The sequence below is a fragment of the Nicotiana tabacum genome, chromosome 8, assembly GCF_000715075.1.
Source record: "Nicotiana tabacum cultivar K326 chromosome 8, ASM71507v2, whole genome shotgun sequence".
In the NCBI taxonomy this organism is placed as follows: domain Eukaryota; kingdom Viridiplantae; phylum Streptophyta; class Magnoliopsida; order Solanales; family Solanaceae; genus Nicotiana; species Nicotiana tabacum.
In genome coordinates, this window is record NC_134087.1 from 101,112,572 (window position 1) to 101,133,571 (window position 21,000).

The following is a 21,000-nucleotide window of genomic DNA, read 5'->3' on the forward strand; positions in this document are numbered from 1 at the left end:
TATTTTGGACCCTTGAAGTGCACTCCTCAGTAAGTGCCACTGTCTCAAATTCAGTTAATCTTCTCTTGTGAGCCACTATATCTTTTATGTATTTAGCATACTTTGGAATTTCACGAAGCACATCAACAAGTGAGATATTCAATTGAACCTGGCTCAACATAGAGAGGAATTTTGTGAACATGCGATCATCATTCTTTTTTTGCAATCTCTGGGGAAAAGGTGGTGGTGGTCTTGGGGCCTCCACTAGCTCTGAAATTTCTGCAGCATTCTTTGGATCTTGAGTCACTTTAGAGATCAACTCTCCCTCAGGTATGGGCTTGTCTTTCTTTTTCTTTGGCACTTCCTCTAGCTCCCTCTCATTTCTAAGTGTAACTGCATTCACTTGAGGGTTCTTTTATGTATCACTGGGGAGGGCGCCTGCAGGTCTAGTGTTTTGATTTGTTGCTAACTGCCCCATTTTCCTTTCAAGATTTCTAAAGTCGGTCCTGAGTTGCTGATTGTTAATCAACAACTTCTTTAGCAGATCATTGGTACTTTCTTCCATTTGTTGGGGTGGTCTCTGAGGCTGATTAAAATTCCCTTGGGGTCTATGCTGATTCTGATTCTGCTGATTTCCACCCCATGAGAAGTTGGGATGATTCCTTCAATTTGGATTGTAAAAATTCCCGTATTGTGCATGCTGATTCGGTGGACCTCTATTCTGTTGCCTCACATAATAGATGGATTCTAGATTCGTGGGGCACATATCACTCATATGACTGTCGCCACAGAGTTCGCAGCAAATAGTTATTTGTTGTACGTGTTGCATTGTCTATGGTTGCTGCATTGTCATCCTAGTCATTTGATTGGCCAGCTTTGCAATATCGGCTCTCATGGCTGACACTTCGTCTAACTCAAGTAACCTAGCTGATTTTTGCTTAACTGCCTTTTGTGAATCACCCTCACCTTGCCAGTTATTATCATTAGAAGTGAAGTTATTCAGCAAGATTTTGATTTCACTGTACGGTCTGGCCATGCAACTACCCCCACAAGCTGAATCAAGATTCATCTTTGAAGCATCATCTAACCCATCTACAAAAGTGTGACCCAATACCTTGTCCGTCTGGCAATGATGAGGACAGTCTCTGAGCATCTTCTTGTACCTTTCCCATGCTTGACGCAGTGTCTCACCAGCTCGTTGTTAAAAACCAAGAATTTGACTTCTCAATACCTTTGTTTTCTTAGTGGGGAAAAACTTGATTAAGAATTTCCTCGCCAGATCATCCCAAGTGCGGATTGAATTTGCTGGCTCTTTATTCAACCACTCCTTAGCTTCCCCAATTAGTGAAAAGGGGAAAAGTGTCAGCCTGACATAGTCCTTGGAAACGTTCGGATAGTTGTAGGTATTCGTAATTTCCAAGAAATTCTGAATGTGCCTCTGCGGGTCTTCATGAGGTAAACCCACAAACAGCCCTATGGATTGGATCAGCTGCACCATGTATTGTTTCAGCTCAAAGTGCCCAGTGATGTCAGGCTTCACAATAGCCTGAGTCATATTAGCCAGACTGGGCCTTGCGGCTTCAATCACCGCGCGTTCCTCATTACCCGCCATCTCAATTGGCTGTGGTTGAACTACGATGTCCAACTCTCTTTCAATTCTGGTTCTAGCGTCCACATCCCTCCTCAATCTGTGAAGTGTTCGTTCAATTTCGGGATCGAGAGGAAGGAGATTGTTTGTGCTTCTACTTCTTCGCATTCAATAGAAACTCATGTATTAGCACAAACAAAGTGAACCGAGGGTTAAAACTCGAATAAATAAATAATAAAATCTCAATTCAGTCAAGTAGCTAATTTCTAAGTCCCCGGCAACGGCGCCAAAAACGTTTTGCGACAAAAAACACTCACGCAAGTGCACGTGATCGTCAAGTAATAGAGTAGTGAGTAGAGTATCATTCCCACGAAGACTTATGATTAACTGTTGACTGATTCAAACCCAATTTCTGTATCTACCCAAGAGATTGTTCACAAAAGAGAGATGTAATTATTTTACTACTTAAACTATAAAGAATTAAACTAACTAAAGCAAGTAACCAAACGAATAACAATTTCGAGTAACAACCAGTAGGAGAGGATATTCCAGGGTCACGGGCATAGTTAAAAATCGTGTTATGTTCTTGGCTTAAAATGACTAATCAATTTATCTGGGTTATTGATTGACATGGTTGATATTACTCATAAGAATCTGTCGAGTTCTTACTCGCCTATTCAAGTCAACTCAATGCCTATATGTCTATGGAATTAAGATTAACAAGAATGCATTTACAATTCCTGTATTTCAACCAAGCAAGGCAATTGGGTATATGTCTATCCCATTTGCGAATCTGTTCCCCGAGACCCAGGTTCAAGAACTTGCTCTATTTAATTCTATATGCAATCTAAAGTTCCCACTTTCGAGTTCAACTAAAGATTCGTAGATAGTATTTCACTGTTAGCTACTCAGAAAAATAATTGAACGCATAATTAAATAAACAACCCAATATGATAAACCCACTTTGTCAAATTAAACTCCAAACAACAACATTCATGTTTTACCCATGACCCCAGAACAATGGGTCTCAGCCACTCATACTAGTGTTCATCCCAAATAAGTTCAATTTCATCACAAAATAGCAAAAACAAGAGAAGAAAAGAAGAACTTGATTGTTAAAACTCCTCCTTGCCTCTTGCCTCTCTATTTCTTGCACTAAACTATGAAAACCCTTCTTGATTTAACCTTGGGCGAGCTTGACTTTATATAGGTTAAGTGGGTTTTTTCTCCAGATTTCCAATTATACCCCTAAATAAGTGGGTTATATAGCTTGACTTCATTTTTTCATCTCGTCCTTGCGCGCACTCAACTCCGAGGGGTTGTTCTTGCTCATAAATCATTCCAATATCCTCTTGAAAGCATCATACAGGCTCCTCGTCCTGCAATGTATACATATCACAATTAAAGCCTATTTTTCATCAATTAACCATAATATGTCATTGGAATATAATCAAGCGGAAGCATAAACAATAGCTAAATCACCTAGATTTTGCATATTATCACGCTACCCTTGTCTCTAAGGCAATGCATTTTTCTCTAAAATCAAGCTCAGTTGTCTTACCCTTGTATCAGTTTGTGTCCGTAGTGCTCATCAACTTTTCTCATAAAGCAGGTCTTGCTTAGGCGACCTTTTCAGCTTTTTTTTGAGACACTTTGTTTGTCTTATCGAATGAGATCAGAGATGGATTCGTGCCTTTGTCAATGCCATATATGCCCCAAATTGTGCTCGACATTACGGGGAAGATGTAGCCAGTTTTGCAGCCCTTTCTTTGCTTCGATTTTGATGCAGGATTAGACCGAAGGGGACTCAAAGGAAAATTATGGGTAAAACAGAATAATTATTGGAAGCGAAAAAGAACTGTGCTTAAACAAAAGGTGTCCCTTTCGGGGAAAGGAATAGAGAGACTTATCTGGAGGTATGTGCCGACTTTAATGAATCATGACATGCATTTTGGACTGGGTGCCTGATCTGTCTGAGCTGTCTAATTCTCAAAATCCGCCGCAAATGTTCATCTTGAATTTGTCTTGGTTGTGCTCATGTCGGAGAATCAAAGACCCTTATTCGGCTAGTAGCGCCCATTGCAGGTTTTCGCTAACTAACCTCTCTCATTTCTCTACTAACCATCACCTTATGGTGCCCATCTGGGTTTTCACCAATAAGACTCTTTCATTTCTCTGCTCACTATCGCCTTACAGTGCCCGTCCGGGTTTTCACTGATAAGATTCTCTCATTTCTTTCTTTTTTTGACTAAGATACTGTATGAGGGAGGTTACCCAATGCCTTTGGCATGGGGACTTCAATCATTCTTAAAAAACATCGATTAGAAGTTCTTGAAAGGTAAAAAGGTGAAATGAACCTTGAACTGAATTACAACTTTTGGTATCATTTTTACAAAGAAAAAAAACCGTGAAATAAAACAAACTTCTGCCCCAGTTTTGGAGTATTGGGAATATGGACTTTTTGTTCTGATGGGACCGAACCCAGGGTAAGACTGCCTACGTATCCTTTCGGAATCAGGTCAGACGTAGTTCAATGACTCGGAGATTTGTTGTTGTTGTTGTTGTTGTTTTTTTTACAAGTACATAAGTTCCAAGAAGTGAGAAACAAGGAAGACAAATACGGCTCAAAAGGATTAACAAAAAGGGTGAAACCTATTTGGAATAGCGAGCAAATGATAGCCGTCGCCACTTCAATATGAGAAAATCAATGCGTGAAAATTCTACAATGGGTATATATCAGACATAATATCTTTTGGCTGCATCTGTGTTAATAGTCATGTATGGTACCCGTCCTTCTTCATCTACCTAGTGCAAGGCCCCTTTTGGTAACACTTTCTTGATGATGTAGGGTCCTTGCCAGTACGAGGCGAACTTTCCTTTAGCTTCTACCTGGTGCGGAAGGATGCATTTCTAAATCAGCTGGCCTACCACAAACTGCCTTGGGCGCACTTTCTTATTGTAAGTGCATGCCATTCTTTGCTGGTATAACTAGCCAAAACACACTGCTGCTAGCTGTTTTTCATCGATCAACATCAGTTGTTCTAATCGGGTCTTGACCAACTCGGTGTCTTCAATCTCTGATTCCAGAATAATTCGGAGAGAGGGAATTCCGACTTCAACGGGTATTACAGATTCAGTTCCGTATACAAGCAGATATAGAGTTGCACCAACAGATGTCCGAACAGTCGTACGGTATCCCAAAAGAGCAAAAGACAACTTTTCATGCCATTGCCTAGAACCTTGGATCATCTTCCTAAGAATCTTCTTGATGTTCTTGTCTGCCGCTTCAACTGCTCCATTGGCTTTTGGTCGATAAGGGGTAGAATGGCGATGCATGATTTTAAATTGTTCGCATACCTCCTTCATCAAATGACTATTTAGATTGGCTTCATTATCAGTGATAATGGTCTTTGGGATACTAAAGCAACAAATGATGTTGGAATGAACAAAGTCTACCACTGCTTTCTTGGTGACTGCTTTGAAAGTGACGGCTTCCACCCACTTGGTGAAGTAATCAATTGCAACCAAAATGAATCTATGACCATTTGAAGCCTTTGGCTCGATCAGGCCAATAACATCCATTCCCCAAGTAACGAAAGGCCAAGGAGAGGACATGGGATGCAACTTCGAAGGAGGCGAGTGAATCAAGTCACCATGAATTTGGCACTGGTGACACTTGCGAACAAATCTGAAGTAATCTCGCTCCATGGTAAGCCAGTAATACCCTGCCCGTAGAATCTTCTTCGCCAAAACATATCCATTCATGTGAAGTCCGTATACCCCTGAATGCACTTCACTCATGATCTGCTCTGCTTCTGTAGCATCTATGCATCTCAACAAGTTTAAATCTGGGGTCCTCTTGTACAGAATTTCCCCATTCAGGAAGAAACCACTAGCGAGTCGCCTTATAGTTCTTTTTTGATCTCCTTTGTCATGCTCTAGATATTCTCTTGTTTTCAGGAATTGTTTTATGTCATGATACCATGGTTCACCATCTGGTTCTGTCTCAATTGTATTACAATAACCGTGTTGATTCCGAACTTGGATTTCTAGTGGATCAATATGAGTGTTGCCTGGATAAGGAAGCATCGAGACTAGAGTAGCCAAGGCATCGGCTATCTTGTTGTGAAACTGGGGAATGTACCTGAACTCGATAGATTTGAATCTTTTGCTCAAGTCTCACACACATTGTCTGTACAGAATAAGTTTGATGTCTCGAGTCTCCCATTACCTTGGGCTTGCCGGATAAGCAAGTCAGAATCTCCCATAACTAATAGTTCATGCACATCCAGATCGATGGCCATTTTCAAACCCATGTTACAAGCTTCGTATTTTGCCGTATTATTAGTACAAAAGAACCGAAGTCGAGCCGTCGCAGGGTAATGGTGTCCAATAGGTGAGATGAGGATTGCCCCGATCCTAACTCCTTTGATATTGACAGCCCCATCAAAATACATTTTCCATACAAGGTGATCGTCTGGAACCACTTCCTCTATCGAGTTGACCTCTTCGTTCGGGAAGTATGTGCTAAGTGGCTTGTACTCATTATTAACTGGATTCTCTGCAAAATGATCTGCCAAAGCCTGTGCTTTCATCGCGGTGCGAGTGACATAGACGATGTCAAACTCTGTGAGCAGGATTTGCCATTTTGCTAGCCTGCCAGTGGGCATTGGCTTTTGGAAGATGTACTTCAAGGGATCCATTCTGGATATGAGGTAAGTAGTGTAGGCCAAAAGATAATGTCTCAACTTCTGAGCGACCCAAGTCAAGGCACAACATGTCCTTTCTAAAAGGGTGTACTTAACCTCATAATCGGTGAACTTCTTGTTCAAATTATATTGCCTGTTCCTTTCTGCCTGTTGCATCATGTTGCCCCAGAACGCATCCAAAGGAATTATCCATCACTGATAGATATAAAAACAAAGGCCTACCAGGTTCAGGTGGGACCAATACAGGGGGTTTTGATAGATAATCTTTGATCCTGTCAAAAGCCTTTTGTCAATCGTCTGTCCATCTGACAACGACATCCTTTTTCAGCAACTTAAAGATGGGCTCGCATGTGGTTGTGAGCTGAGCAATGAACCTACTAATATAGTTCAACCTCACGAGCAAACTCATGACCTCTTTTTTGTTCTTTGGGGGTGGCAAATCTCGAATGGACTTTATCTTAGATGGATCCAATTCGATGCCTCTTCGGCTGACTATAAAACCGAGGAGTTTCCCAGATGGGACCCCAAATGCACACTTGGCTGGATTAAGCTTAAGGTCATACCTACGAAGCTGTTCGAAGAACTTTTCCAAATCACACACGTGATCGGCTTGTGTCTTTGATTTTATGATGACATCGTCGACATATACTTCAATCTCTTTGTGCATCATGTCGTGAAAAATGGTGGTCATGACCCTCATGTAAGTTGCCCCTGCATTCTTTAAACTGAATCGCATGACCCTGTAACAATAAGTACCCCATGGCGTGGTGAAAGCGGTCTTTTCTGCATCATCCTCATCCATTAGAATTTGGTGGTACCCAGCATAGCAATCCACAAATGATTGGATCTCATGCTTTGTGCAATTATCTACAAGAATGTGGATGTTTGGCAAAGGAAAATTATCCTTTGGACTTGCTTTGTTCATGTCCCTATAGTCGACGCAAACTCTGGTTTCTCCATCCTTCTTTAGCACGGGCACAACATTTGCCACCCAGGTGGTGTATCGGACAGCTCTGACCACATTGGCACTTAGTTGCTTCATTATTTCTTCTTTGATTTTGTCGCTCATGTCTATTTTAAATTTTCGTTGCTTTTGTTGGACTGGTGGAAAACCAGGATACGTTGGAAGCTTATGAACCACCAGATCAACACTTAAACCCGGCATATCATCGTAAGACCAAGCAAACACATCTCTGTATTCAATAAAAGTTGAATCAAGATATCTCTGGTTTTTTGTTTAGTGTGAATGCTTATCTTCGTTTCTCTAACTTCCTTAGGACTTCCAATATTAATCGTCTCAGTTTCATTGAGGTTTGGCTTAGGCTTGTTTTCAAATTGTTCCAAGTCTCTTTTTATTTCCTCAACAATCTCATATTCCTCATATTCAACCTCTTGATGCGTTATTTCGATATTAGACAGCTTTTCAAGATCTGGGCATGAATTCCGCATGCATGTCATGTTATTAAAGCTGGCATTAACAAAACTGAAATGAAAATAAAATGACCGGAATTAGGAAAAGGAAAAGATAGGAAACTTAATAGGAAACTGAACTGTATTTTATTGAATTCGAAAGGATAGAAGGGTTAACATCAAAACAAAACAATCATCCTGAGATATTTGGATTACAACCCTGAAAGTAACCCAAAATACAAAAAAGAAGCTGCAAAAGCAGACTACCAAGACTCCTTCCTTGTGGGGAGAGGAGTTGCTTCCCAGTTGGTGAGCATGGTGTCTGGGTCAATTAGTTGCACATCGGCACGACTAGTGCCTTCACCAGCCTGGATCATATTCACTTCAGAAAACATCTCGCTGAGGTCATGGCAAATTTCATCAATGTTTGCATGCGCCGAGGAATTTTGACCCTCTCGGAGTCGTGGCTTGACAAAAGTGTAGAAAATATGAGGGATAGGCTGTTGCAAGACCCATCTACTCTTTTTGTGGTGTTTGGATTTGTTTTTGTCTACTTGTGTTGGCCTGAAGCTTAAGCCAAAAGTACCCCGGTTGCCTAACGGAGAAATAATCTCTGAAATTCCTTGCAATGATGCCCCCAAACCTTTTCCTGGCTCATAACCTTGTCTCATCATAACCGTAACCACTATTACAGATGTGGCAGAAAGACGAGGATGCAGAATGGGCTTTCCTTCCTCGACATGGTCCACAACAACCACTTCAAAAGCCTAATAGACAATGGACTCAGACCCTTCCTTGGCCTCAATACAGGGGATTAATGGGTCTTTATAAACGGAAGACTTGTCTTCTCCGTAAATAATAATTTCTTGCCTGTCATGTTCGAATTTGAGCATCTGGTGCAAGCTGGATGGCACAGCTCGGGCTGTATGGATCCATGGCCTTCCAAGAAGAAAGTTATAAGAAATGACCATGTCCGCTACTTGGAAAACAATCTCAAAGTCCACCGGCCCAATCGTCACGGTGAGGTTGATTTCCCCCATGATATCTCTCGCTGAGCCATCGAAAGCCCGGATGCGAACATTGCTGGGTCGAATTCTGTCCGTATTGATCTTCATGCTTTGCAAAGTAGAGAGAGGGCATACATCTACACTTGAGCCTCCATCAGCCATGACTCTCTTTACATAATGCCCCTCACATTTGACCATCAAGTTCAAAGCCCTATTATGCCCGGCTCCTTCCTCGGGAAGTTCATCATCGGTAAATGAGATTCTGTTTACCTCAAAAAATCTATTGGCCATCTTATCTAACTGATTCACTATAGTCTCCTCTGAGATATGTGCCTCGTTCAGGACCTTGATTAGTACACGGGCATGCTCTTTGGAATGTATGAGCAAAGATAGTAGAGAGATTTAGGCAAGAGTCTTTCTTAGCTGGTCAATGATTGAGTAATCCTGAACTTTCAGTTTCTTCAAAAACTCTTCTGCCTCTGCGTCAGTGACTGACTTCTTTATTGGAAATTGGCCTCCTCTAATTTGCTTGGCCTTCATCAACTCTTCTGGAGAATAACACCTCCCCGATCGAGTCAAACCTCCAGTTTCCCCTACTTCCTCTATGATTTCCTTGCCTTTGTAGGTCATCACAGTTTTGTTGTAGTTCCAAGGAACAGTTTTCGTGTTTGTCACAAGGGGTTGTACGACAGGTTTGATTATGATCAGCTCTGTTATGCCATTCGTACTGCCCCGATTCTGCCTTGTGACGGGGTGGCCTCCAAGGACATACAACCTTGGGCTTGGAACATTGGAGCAAACCTCTAACCTCGAGACCTTGGGCACAAATAAAGTTACCTTTTCTAAGTTCGAGGCGCCTTTCACAATCAACGGCACATCTCGGCTTGGTCTTACTTCCAGACTTGTTCCTTCTTGAATTGCTCCCACTGTCATTTCTGTTTGGCCGACCGGCTTGTATTCCTGATCTCGGCCAATTATTCCCACGAAATGAACATCGTTGTGTTCCGGTTGTTTGTCACATTAGTAGGGTCCTCGCCATTCGCTACTACAATTAATTTTTCAGAAATGAGTCTTTCTATGGCTCCTTTCAGAGTCCAACAATCATCGGTGCTATGCCCCGGGGCACCTGAATGATATTCACATCTAGCATTTGCTTGAAATCCATGTGAATTCGGATGCATATGGTGGGGAGCGATGGGTCCAATCACGCCTATTTGCTTCAGCTTCTGGAATAGACTAGAGTATGATTCAGCCAATGGAGTGAATTTTTCTGCCGGCCTCTGCTCTCGACCATAATCCTGCCTGGGACGAGCATTGTAGGGTGCCCGAAAATTTTGTTGTTGAGGTCGGGGGGCCCTTGGAGCTGGTGCCCGTACCTGCTGATTGGGAGGCCGAGCATATGATTGAGCATTGAACACTATATATTATGGTGGGCCCATGGAGTATTGAGAAATTGGCGGGGGATAGTAATATTGAGGGTAGCTGGATCGCTCTTGCTGAACTTGCACATAAGGGTGCGATGCCCCTCTTTGAACTTCCCTGGATCCCGAGGTCATCATAGAACCTTCATCTCTCTTTTTCCTATTTGCAAAACTTCCCGACCCATTTTGGATCGCTTGGGTGGTGGCTTTGAGAGCAGCCTGACTTACAATTCTGCCAGTCTTTAGGCCATTTTCTACCACTTCCCCTATCTTGATTGCTTCATCAAAAGGCCTACCCATTGCAGACATCATGTTTTGGAAATAATCAGGCTCTTGAGCCTCCAAAAAGACAGTGATCAACTCATGATTATCCATGGGTGGCTTAACTCTGGCCGCTTGCTCCCTCCACTTGATGGTGTACTCCCTAAAGCTTTTTGTCGGCTTTTTCTTCATATTGGATAGGGAATTGCGGTCTAGTGTAATATCAATGTTGTATTGGAATTGATTGACGAAGGTCTGGGCCATGTCATCCCAAACATGCTAGTGAGAGATGTCTTGGTCAATGAACCATTCGAAAGCTACCCCCACAAGGCTTTCCCCAAAGTAAGCCATCAGCAGCTCTTCCTTTCCTCCTGCACCCCTCAGCTGGTTGCAATACCTTTTCAAATCGGTGATAGGGTCGCCGTGTCCATCATATTTCTCAAATTTTGGGGTCTTGAACCCTCGTGGCAAATGGATGTGAGGGAATATTCATAGATCACTGAATGAAACACTTTTGTGACCACCTAGTCCCTGTATGTTCTTTATATTCTATTCAAGACTTTTCATTTTCCTAGCTATCTCATCTGGCTCAATCGTCGTGGCAGGCATTTCATTTTCCACTGGTAATTCGTATCGAGGAGTCTGATTGTATGGAGCCGAGACCCCAAAAGCCATATTCGGAGAATAGTATTGTCCATCATAAGCATGAGATGGTGGCTCATTATTTGGCCTCGTCACAGGAGGTGGTGGCGGGATTGTATATACCGGTGCGCCAGACACGACGAGAGGGGTGTTCCTGACCGGTGCGACTGGAGGTCACATATTAGAGGTACTAGGGGCAGCATGGAGGCTGTAGTTCAGCACATACCCTGGTGGTAGAATGGGGTCACTCACTGCATGGAGCGGGGGTTGAGTAGCCTGGGGTATGGTGTAAGTTCCCTCTGAGGGACCCTGGGGTGGAGGTCGACTGGAAACCCAAGCTTGATATACATCTGACAGTTGTTGTCTCAATTTTCTTATCTCCTCAGACTCTTGCTCAATTGACTAACCCTGCGGATTGTCACTAACCAACTCGATTTCATCACTGTTATCCATTACTACTGGTCCCTTAGATCTTGTGAAGTAATGATGTGCTGCCAGATTTACCACAAACCAACCAACTTAAACTTACTGGATTAAGAGACAACAAACGTGTTAGGGTTAGACATTTTATAGATATGAATTACACGTAATATGTCATGCTCTTAACATCGCCACCATTTCTAAAATGCTTTTGGAAGGCTTCGATGTTTCATTCCGGCTTATCAGCTTGTTGCTTATTGACACTGTTATTTCTTTCTTTTTTTCTCATTTTTTTTCACTCGCCTTATTTGATCCCTTACTTTAGAGCCATTTTAAAATGAATACTTGATCGAACCTTTTGTGGGTTGCCTACATATCATATCGCCGCATGAATCAGATCATTACGTAGTTCAGATACAAGACCCTTTTTTTTACAAAACAAACATCTTTTTGGTTCATTTTAGAATTTTTCTAAACAAAAATCTTTTCATTGAAAAATAATTCTTTTTTTTATACAAGACTCAAAAGGCAAGAGTTACATAAAGATAAACAAGACCAAACCTGACTAAAACAGACTTTTTAGGATAAAAGGCAAAACAACAAGACTCAAAATGCCAAAAGACTCTTACAGACTCAAAAACAACAAAAGCATAATGAAAAAGGACTGATAACTAAAAGAAGACTTCGATCTCTGCAGTAGAATCCACCAACATCACTGTAATCAATGCTCTTGTTCTTGCGCTTGACCCCCAACGTTGCGGTATATCCTTTCCAAGTATGCAGATATATGACGAGAAATGTTCAATAATACTTTTGCAAACCGCTCAAGCGTCATTCCCTGGAAACTCCTGCATGCTCTTGAGGTATATGTGGTTACCTTGAGGATATTTCCTTTAATGTATTCCTGAGCCACATGCAACTCTTGATTTTGCTGACCACGTGTCTCAGCTAGATCCAGCACATCACGCTCGCGGTCCAAGGTCATATCTTTCTAGCGCCGATTTTCTAGTAACTCCCCCACCAACCGATTTATCATACTCTGGTAGTGATGTCTTTCTACTTAAAACTCCACGATCTGTCTCTCCTTGCTTGATTCAACTCCCTCTAACTGATCCCTTAAACCTTTGATTAGTGGAGCGTAATTCATGCGCTCATGATCACAGACTACCCTGAACTGGGCTTCTCTCTCTTCTTGTTGATGTGCGGTTGTGACCATGTTCTTCTTTCGAATTTGGGATTTGAGTGCTTGCCTCTCTCGTGCCCACTGAGCTTTCTCTTTCTCAAAAGCATCATACAGCAGATCCTTTTCTATTTTAACGATACTAAGGTCTTCTTGCAGTGCTCCAAAGTCAGATTCATAACCCCTTTTCATCTCTTCCGCAACCAGCCCAACTCTATTTCGAATCTCAGCCTCCCACTCTGCGGTGCTCTTCACGACTATCCCTGGTCTATCTTCGAGAGCATCTTGATTATAGAACCACTCAAGATAAGAAGGATTCAACTCACCACTTCCTCGATCTGCCACCATGGTGCCACGCTCGAGTATCTTAGTGCCATTCCAAATACGTTGATCATAAACTTCACGTATGGGATCCTCTGATGTTGATTCCCAGATAAAATTTTCCATAGTCTCTACCAGGGGAACTATCTGTTTGTGACCCAACTGACATAGAACTCTCATGGGAACATATGGCTGATAACCTCAAAGCCCCATTAAGATCAGAAACGGATGGCAAGATGACTTATAGATGACATATTCCGCGGTGAACCAAGGATAATTCCATGTGAGCTGATCATCTGTTAAGGAGTGAAGATACTCTCTCCAATCATTGACACTTTCTGGGAAAATGCGGATCTCCAGCTCACTCTTCAATCTAGCATTATACTGGCGAACATGATTACCCCAACAAGTACGGTGGTCTACCTGATAAGGACGGCAGAAAAGATGATTCATGAACCACATCTGGAGCAGGAGGTTGCAACCTTCAAAGAAACCTTTTCCTTCCCAGCACCTGGTCAAGGCACGAAAGGTATCTTCTAACACCATTGGAAGAATATAGGAATCATTTCTTTTCATCATGGCTGTGGCTATCCCAGATAACCGAATGTTGATCTTCCGATCCTCTCTCGGGAAGACCATGCAACCCAAGAAAGCTACAATGAATGCTTTCCGTCCATGGCCTTGCCATGTGTGTTGGTTCTGTTTGTTAATTTGCTTCTTCCCATATTCTGAGAACCCCCTTTCATGCCCGTACCTGTCATACAAGAAATCTAGGTGGACCTGCCCTTGCGCCACATGTGCTATCTCGGTGTGGCTGATCCACATCTGCTCAAGGAACTTGGTAGCAGTAACGTCCCTGGGAGCCAAAAGTCTCTTTGTTCGACTCTTATGCCCCAGGTCGGTATATTCAGCGAATTCCTCCAAGGTAGGAGTCATTTCAAACCCATTGAGACTAGACACATTATTCTTCGGGTCCCAGAAATAAACCAAAGCCTCAATCAGTTCTCGTTTGGGCTCAATCTCCATAATGTTTACCAAGTTTTTCAAATAATCTTTGATCTTTCCTTACTCAAACCCATCCATGTTGTTCCACCATCGCTTCAATAACCTGGGCACTTTGTCGACAATCTTAAACGGTGAGTGCTCTTCATCTCTCAGCCTCTTGTTAGGTCTCCCACTAATTGAATCCATATCGTACCTGTATAAATAAAATTATGAAGTCGGGTCCAAATCTTAACTCGAAGAAATGACACCAAACAGACTTCTGGATAAGACAACGGACAAACTTCATATGATAAGAGGGCTAGACTCTGGAAGGATTACTCAGGTATCTCGCCGAGTAAACAAAAATGGCCGGACAAAGGGCAAATGATTAAAGGCGACGAAGAGGACAAGATGGTTATTTTTATGAAAATGGCTCTTCAACACCTCCAAGAAAAGTACTAATGCAGTCTCGGTAAAAACATCTGAATACATGGATAAAAAATAAATAAAAGTTTATTTCTTTTTTTTTTAAAAATATGTAAGGTTGACATTGGCAAAAATGGCTGGTAACAAAGGACGACATGACAAAAACAAAATGACTATTTTTACGAAAATAGCCCTACGACACTTCCGAGGAAGGTTGAAAGGCTGTTCCGACAAAAAACGGTCAAAAATAAAGACGAAATGGTAAAAGGTGTTAAAAACGACCAAAGTAATCATTTTGTATAAAAATATCCCTTTGGCACTTCCGAGAAAGGTTTTAAGGCAATTTCGGCAAAAATGGTTCCACATTGGGGAAACAATGGTAAAATATTAGCTATATCTACGAAAACAACCCTTCGATGACTCCGAAGAAGGTTTCGAGGTTGTATTAAAAAATATGATCGGACGTAAAGAGTAAACAATGAAAAAGTAAAAGAGAAAAAAGAAGAAGCAAAACTATCGATTTTTTTTATTTATTAAAAGAAAAATATTATGGACACACCGATTTCGAAAACTCTTGCAAAAATGGGGGTCAACCCTGATGAAGGTTTCCTACGTACCCCACTAAAATTGTCAGAATCGAACCTGCGTAGTTCAAACCAAGACTAGACCATTTTTATATTATTTTTATTTGGTAAAAACGAATTACCTGTACAAAACTGGGGAATGACTTTTCTTTTTCTTTTTTCGCTCAACTAATTTTCTAAAGTCGGTCAACAAATACAAGCAAGCCTTCCAAATGATGCAACACGTAGCACATAAGTGAACATGATGGTCTCAAAAAGGATACCTGTCTTATACGGACTCGGCCCCTGTGCCGAGCTTCGCTAAGTCAAGTGCATATGATGCAACAAAACGATACTACTAGGGATAACCAGTCATGTGTCTTGTTATTCTATATTTTAAAAGTCCTAGGGGATGAGGCGTATCTAGACTGACCATAAAACGAGCGAACAACTCGAGTTGGGAAGGGATAGCGTACCGGGAGCAATACTTCTCCGGCTTAACTACTGGACCCTCCCCGTTCTTAAATATGGGTGACTAATAATCCTTCACCGGGAGCCCAGGCCCACCGGCTTTATCTCAACAAAGAATGGGGCGCGTATCCGTGATTCCCGAGGTTGTATTCAGAAGACTCAAAGGGGGTGCGCAAGAAGACAATTTATAAAACAGTTCAACAATATCAAAGCGGTAAAGAGCAAGCAAGTAGCACATTATGCCCAAATAGATCACAGTTATATACAAAAAATTAATAAAGCCAAATAAAGTCAATGTACAAGCTCGAATTCTTGAGTACCTCCCCAGTAGAGTTGCCAGAGCTGTCACACCCCTTTTTACCCCTCCCAAAGATAATGTGGGTTATGGATTGTGGGTTAAAGAGTTTTTCCAATTAAAGTGACAATTTTGAAATAGGGATTATTTTGAAATAGAGTTTTTCCAGAGTCGCCACTTGGAATTGATTTTTGTCGGTGTTCCAAGTCACCTTTTATTTGAATCCCAATTCAAAGGAAGGTTTGACTCTTTTACTATTGGTCTGCGAAAACAAATTCCGGATAAGGAATTCTGTTGACCGGGGAGAAGGTGTAAGGCATTCCCCGAGTCCCGTGGTTCTAGCACGGTCGCTTTATTGACTACATTTGGCTTGAATTAAACTTGGATAAACGGTGATTTATTTGATTTTTATGCTTTTCTTATGTCCGCTTTTACTTATTTGATAAAATAAAAATAATAATAAAATGTCATAATCACACTACGCTAACGAATGTGTAATCTAGACAAAATTTATTGGCTTAGTCATAACAGCACTACGCAAGCGAATCCACAGTCATGACAAAGAATTATTAACACGTTATTACTTTCAGAAAAATTACTATATTTGTGCATTGAAAAAATTATTTATTAAGAGTTACTATCGCGCTACGCAAGCGAATCCGCGAGTTTAGCAAAGAGTTTATTAAATTAGAAAATAATTAAAGCTAGTAGAAATAGTATGAGATTACTGAATTAAAATATTAAGAGTTAATATCACGCTACGCAAGCGAGTCCGTGAAATAATAATAATAAAAAGTTAAAACGGGCCTACTGGTTGCCTAGCGTTTAAATTAATTAAAGGTACTTAAGTTATTGGATTATTATTACACATCATGAAAATTAACTAATTCTTAATTAGTCTATTCAACTAATCTAGTAAGTATTATTTTGAAGATAGATCATATTATTTATTGAGAAAGTGGGCCAATTTGCTTACTTAGTTATGGCATTGGGCCAACATCTATGAAATAAATGGACAAAATGGGCACAAGCTGAAAGCCCAATAGATTTCAAATGCTTGTTTACTACGACAGCCCACCTGGGTTAAATTGCGAGTCTGGCCTCTTTTGCTCTAAGCCATTAACCCTTATTTTTAACTAGCAATTTCAAAACCTATTTAGGATCTAGCCACTTTCTACCAAAAAAAAAAACTAAAATCCTAGCAGAGATGGTCACATATAAAATCTGTAAAAATAAATAAAGGTTTCAAGCATGTCTCTTTTGTTATTTTTCATAAACTGACAAGAATTGCAAAGGTGCAAAAGGAGTCTTTAAGCACATTTCAACCTACTTGGAACATCTCAATTTTATATGCATCAATACTATAATAGATAGTAAAAACAAATAACACATGAATAAAAAAGTGTTTGATCAACCAAGGATTTATTTTACATATGCACTAAAACAAGATATATTTAAATAATAAAGAAATTTAGCTAAGCACTCATTTATTTAAATGGACATGCTCCCAACAATCAAGATGAGTTCAAATCTTCTTGTTAATGTGAAAACATCTGCAACATAAGATTAAAGAGTTACCTGAGTCGTAGAATAATAAATACAGCAACAAAGAATGGAAGCTCAACAACTAAAGCAACATAAGAATAGCAGCACAACAGCAACAAAACCAACATCAAATCCGTGTTAAAACAGCTCGAAAACTCAGAGAAGAAACCCAGAAGCAAACTCTAAAGAGGACTTATACTTTTCTAAAAAAAGGTTTGCACTTTAAGATTCACTCAGACTTACAATTTCAGCTTACTAAAAGATGCTTCAGCTGCTAATTTTTTGTTGTTGTTGTTGTTGTTGTATGTTCAAAAGCAGAAAATGATCCCCTCCAAAATGTGATGGAGTCCCCTCTATATATCAAAACAACCAGCTATTTCAAAAAATTAAAAATCAATCTTTTTGACAGATTTTTCTACAAAATCTGCTCTTAAATTCAAAAAGCAAGACTTTCTAGTTCAAATCTTGTCAAGTATTTCAAACAAAATTTGCTCTCCACTATTCAAAGATAGACTTTATTCAATTAATGTCCAAAGGTCTACATTTTCTTACCAAACAATTTGACTTTTGAATATTGTACTCAAAGAGTCTTGAAGCAGTAAACAAACAACCAAACAAGTACCATATACTCTTAAGTATTTTTCATTACCTCACTTTTATCAATACAAAACTATTTTACTACTTCAACAAGTGCAAAAACAGAAAATTTACCATTTCAAACTTCAAAAACTAATGCTAAAATAATTAATAATAGGCAAAAATAAAATCTGAAAATTAAAAAAAAAAATCAGCCATGAAAAAGAATAGTATTTTACCATTTTACACATCAAAAAGCCGAAAAAATAGTGGTATGCCAAAGAGGGTGTTCCGGGAGGTCGCCGGAATTAGGCCGGATTTTGGTCGCCAGATTTTGGGGTAGAATTGACATCAATAGCTAGGTCTTGAGGAGCTCTATCCATTGATGTAGGTATTTTGGGGTGGTAGTGGTTCAAGCTTCAAGAATTTGGGCAAAAAAGTGACGGAAAAGTTTCCTAGATCTAAGATTCAAGGAGTTTGAGGGATTTTTTTAGGATTTGGTTTGGAGATATGGAAAGAGAAAGTTGTGGAGATTACGTGGCGTGAATTTGGAGGTGTTTGGAGGTGGTCCGCCGGAGGCGGCGATTTCCGTTAGGCGGCAGTGGGCGGAACTGGGGCGGCGTAGAGAGAGTGAAGAGAGAGAGAAGAGAGAAGAAGGAGAGGGAAAGAAGAGAGAGGAAATAAGGGGAATATGGGGCAAATTTTTGGGGATTTTAGGCTTTAAATACCTAGGATGAAGATCAAACTAGGATCTTTGGATTAAATCAAGATGAGTGGATGAGATTGAATCTTGTCACTTAACCAAAACGACGTAGTTTCAAGACAAAACTACGTCGTTTTAAGCTCTTCTTGGTAGCCCCCTTTTGGACCGGATTTGGGCTCTTTGGCTGAAATTTTGGGCCAATTTTGGCACAATTTTAATTAAATTATACTAGCCCAATCCGTACCCCGTTTATCAAACCATTACTCAATTCTTAAAACTTATACATACACAAATAAGAACAAACACACACACACACACACACACACATATATATATATATATATATACATATATATATTAGGCAAAAATTAGGCATTTATAATGATTATGATGGTTTATATTTGTTTTAATCTCACTACTAACTATTATTTTTTTATTTTGTCTGTGTGTTAGTTTGACTGAACATAATTAAGAATGTGAAAATGACTTTTGAATTTTGTTGTCTTAATATCACATCTTATTAGTTATTCCTATAAGAGAATGCTACTAAGAGTAAAATAAAAATATTTGGAATTAAAAATTTGCTAAATATAGAAATTAAAAAGGCATTCTTTTAAAACATATTAAAAGAAAAGTAAGACATATAAACTGTATTAGTAAAAAAATAAAATCACCACTGTTTAACAAGAAATAGATTTCTCAGTCAAAGTCTATATTTAGAAGAAAACGGGTTACTGATGACCAAGTTTTACTTCACTTTCACAATAATATTTAGGAAAATACTAAAAACGATAGAGAAAATTGACTAGGAGAAATAAGGAATGAAACGATAGTCAATTCCTAAAATCAAGGCTGAAAACTTCGATAAAGTAGAGAAGTATAGAATGTATTTCAATAGTACTTGGAATCCGTCCTTACAAATAAAATTTTGTATCCTTATATAAGAGTGTACAATCATAACGGGTTTCTCACATAATTTGGGTTTATTATGGGCATTAATTGTATTGATTGCCCATTACCACAGATAGCCGTAACTGGCATATTTATTGCTGTAAAAGCCTTTTAACTTTTCCGATTCCCCTTCCTTATTTACTTCAAATTCATGTATGTTCCCTTCTTTTGTATCCTTATTCATTCCGTCCTCGCCTCTTCTTTGACAATTGTCAGACCTAGTTCTCTTCTTTGTACTGTCTCGTAGGTGTTTCTCCCGTGCCTTCCTCGCTCAATGAAATCTAAAGAATGTCACTTATCGCTATATAACTGCTCCACACATCATGCTTCGTCGGCATACTAACATTCCACGTGTAATGCCTTTTTTCCACCAATATAGATAGTTTATAAGTAGGGATTTTAACCGCTTATTAGCTCTCTTTTAATTGCGTTTTAGCTCAAAAATGCTTAAAGACTTCCCAAGAACTAATGAAATGTATTTTCGTGCAGGAATATTGGTAAACGAGCCAAAGAAGTCAAAATCAACTCATAAAGGAGTCAAAATTGGACAAGGACCAAAACAATGCTACAAGGATCATATTGCGGATTGCACAAAAGTGAGTGCGGCCGCAGAACCTAAGGGCGACCTCTGACAGAATTTCAAGGCAAAATGCGGACCGCACAATTCTAGTGTGGCCGTATAAGATGGAATTAAAAGACTTGTGTTTTTGGGCCAGGAAGAAGTGCGGACCGCACCAGAATTGTGCGGCCGCAGGATGACAAGTGCAGCCGCACTCACAATTTTGTGGTCCACAGAAGACAAAGATCATAGAGATGAAACTTTAAGTTTAAAGAAGAAATGCGGACCAACACTATTTTTGTTCGGCCGCATGATCAAGAGCGCGACTGTACTTATTTTTATGCAGTCCGCAGAAGTCTTGCTCATCCAAAGTCCAAGTTCAAGGAGTGCAGATCGCACTAGAATTGTGTGGTCGCGCAACCTCCGCATGGGCATTTTTGTCAGATATTTTCAGCTTAGTATAAATGGAACTTTTTATCATTTTTAGGTTAAGTTTAGTTTTGGGGAAGCACCTTAGCCGTTTTCTTTAATGTTTTGAGTAATTTTGTACTAGATTAACTTCTAAACATTAGATTTTCTTTTCTTAATCAATTATTATATATTCTATCTTAATTTCTTCTTTAGTTTCTTCATTTTTCATGAGTAGCTAAATTTCTAGCTAGGGTTGTGGCCCAACTCTAGTGTGAGTACTTAATGTGTGTTTGATTTAGGGTTTGTTTGTGATTGGGTTAGTGATATTTAACCTTGTTCATGCTTGAATTCAAGAATTAATGGTTGCAAACATCGATTCATGCCTATTTGACTTAGTCTCTACTTGAGAAAGAGAGACTAAGTCTAGGAAAACTTTACTAACAAGAAATTGAGGTGAACTCAAGAAATTGATAGCTCCAATTAAAGGGTCAAATTTAGAGATAGTACGACCCGACTTGAGCATATATTACTTGTTTTGTGTAATACCCATTTGGATTTGAGAAAGCCAAATTGGGCAA

At 39.9% G+C, this 21,000-nt stretch overlaps 1 non-coding gene across 1 annotated transcript; it reads left to right on the plus strand.

Moving 5' to 3' along the window:
* Window positions 1-1,103: 1,103 nt before the first annotated feature.
* LOC142163743 (small nucleolar RNA R71) lies at window positions 1,104-1,210 on the plus strand. The gene has a single exon (XR_012694673.1). It is a non-coding gene; the product is annotated as a small nucleolar RNA R71 (small nucleolar RNA).
* The last annotated feature ends 19,790 nt before the right edge of the window (window positions 1,211-21,000 follow it).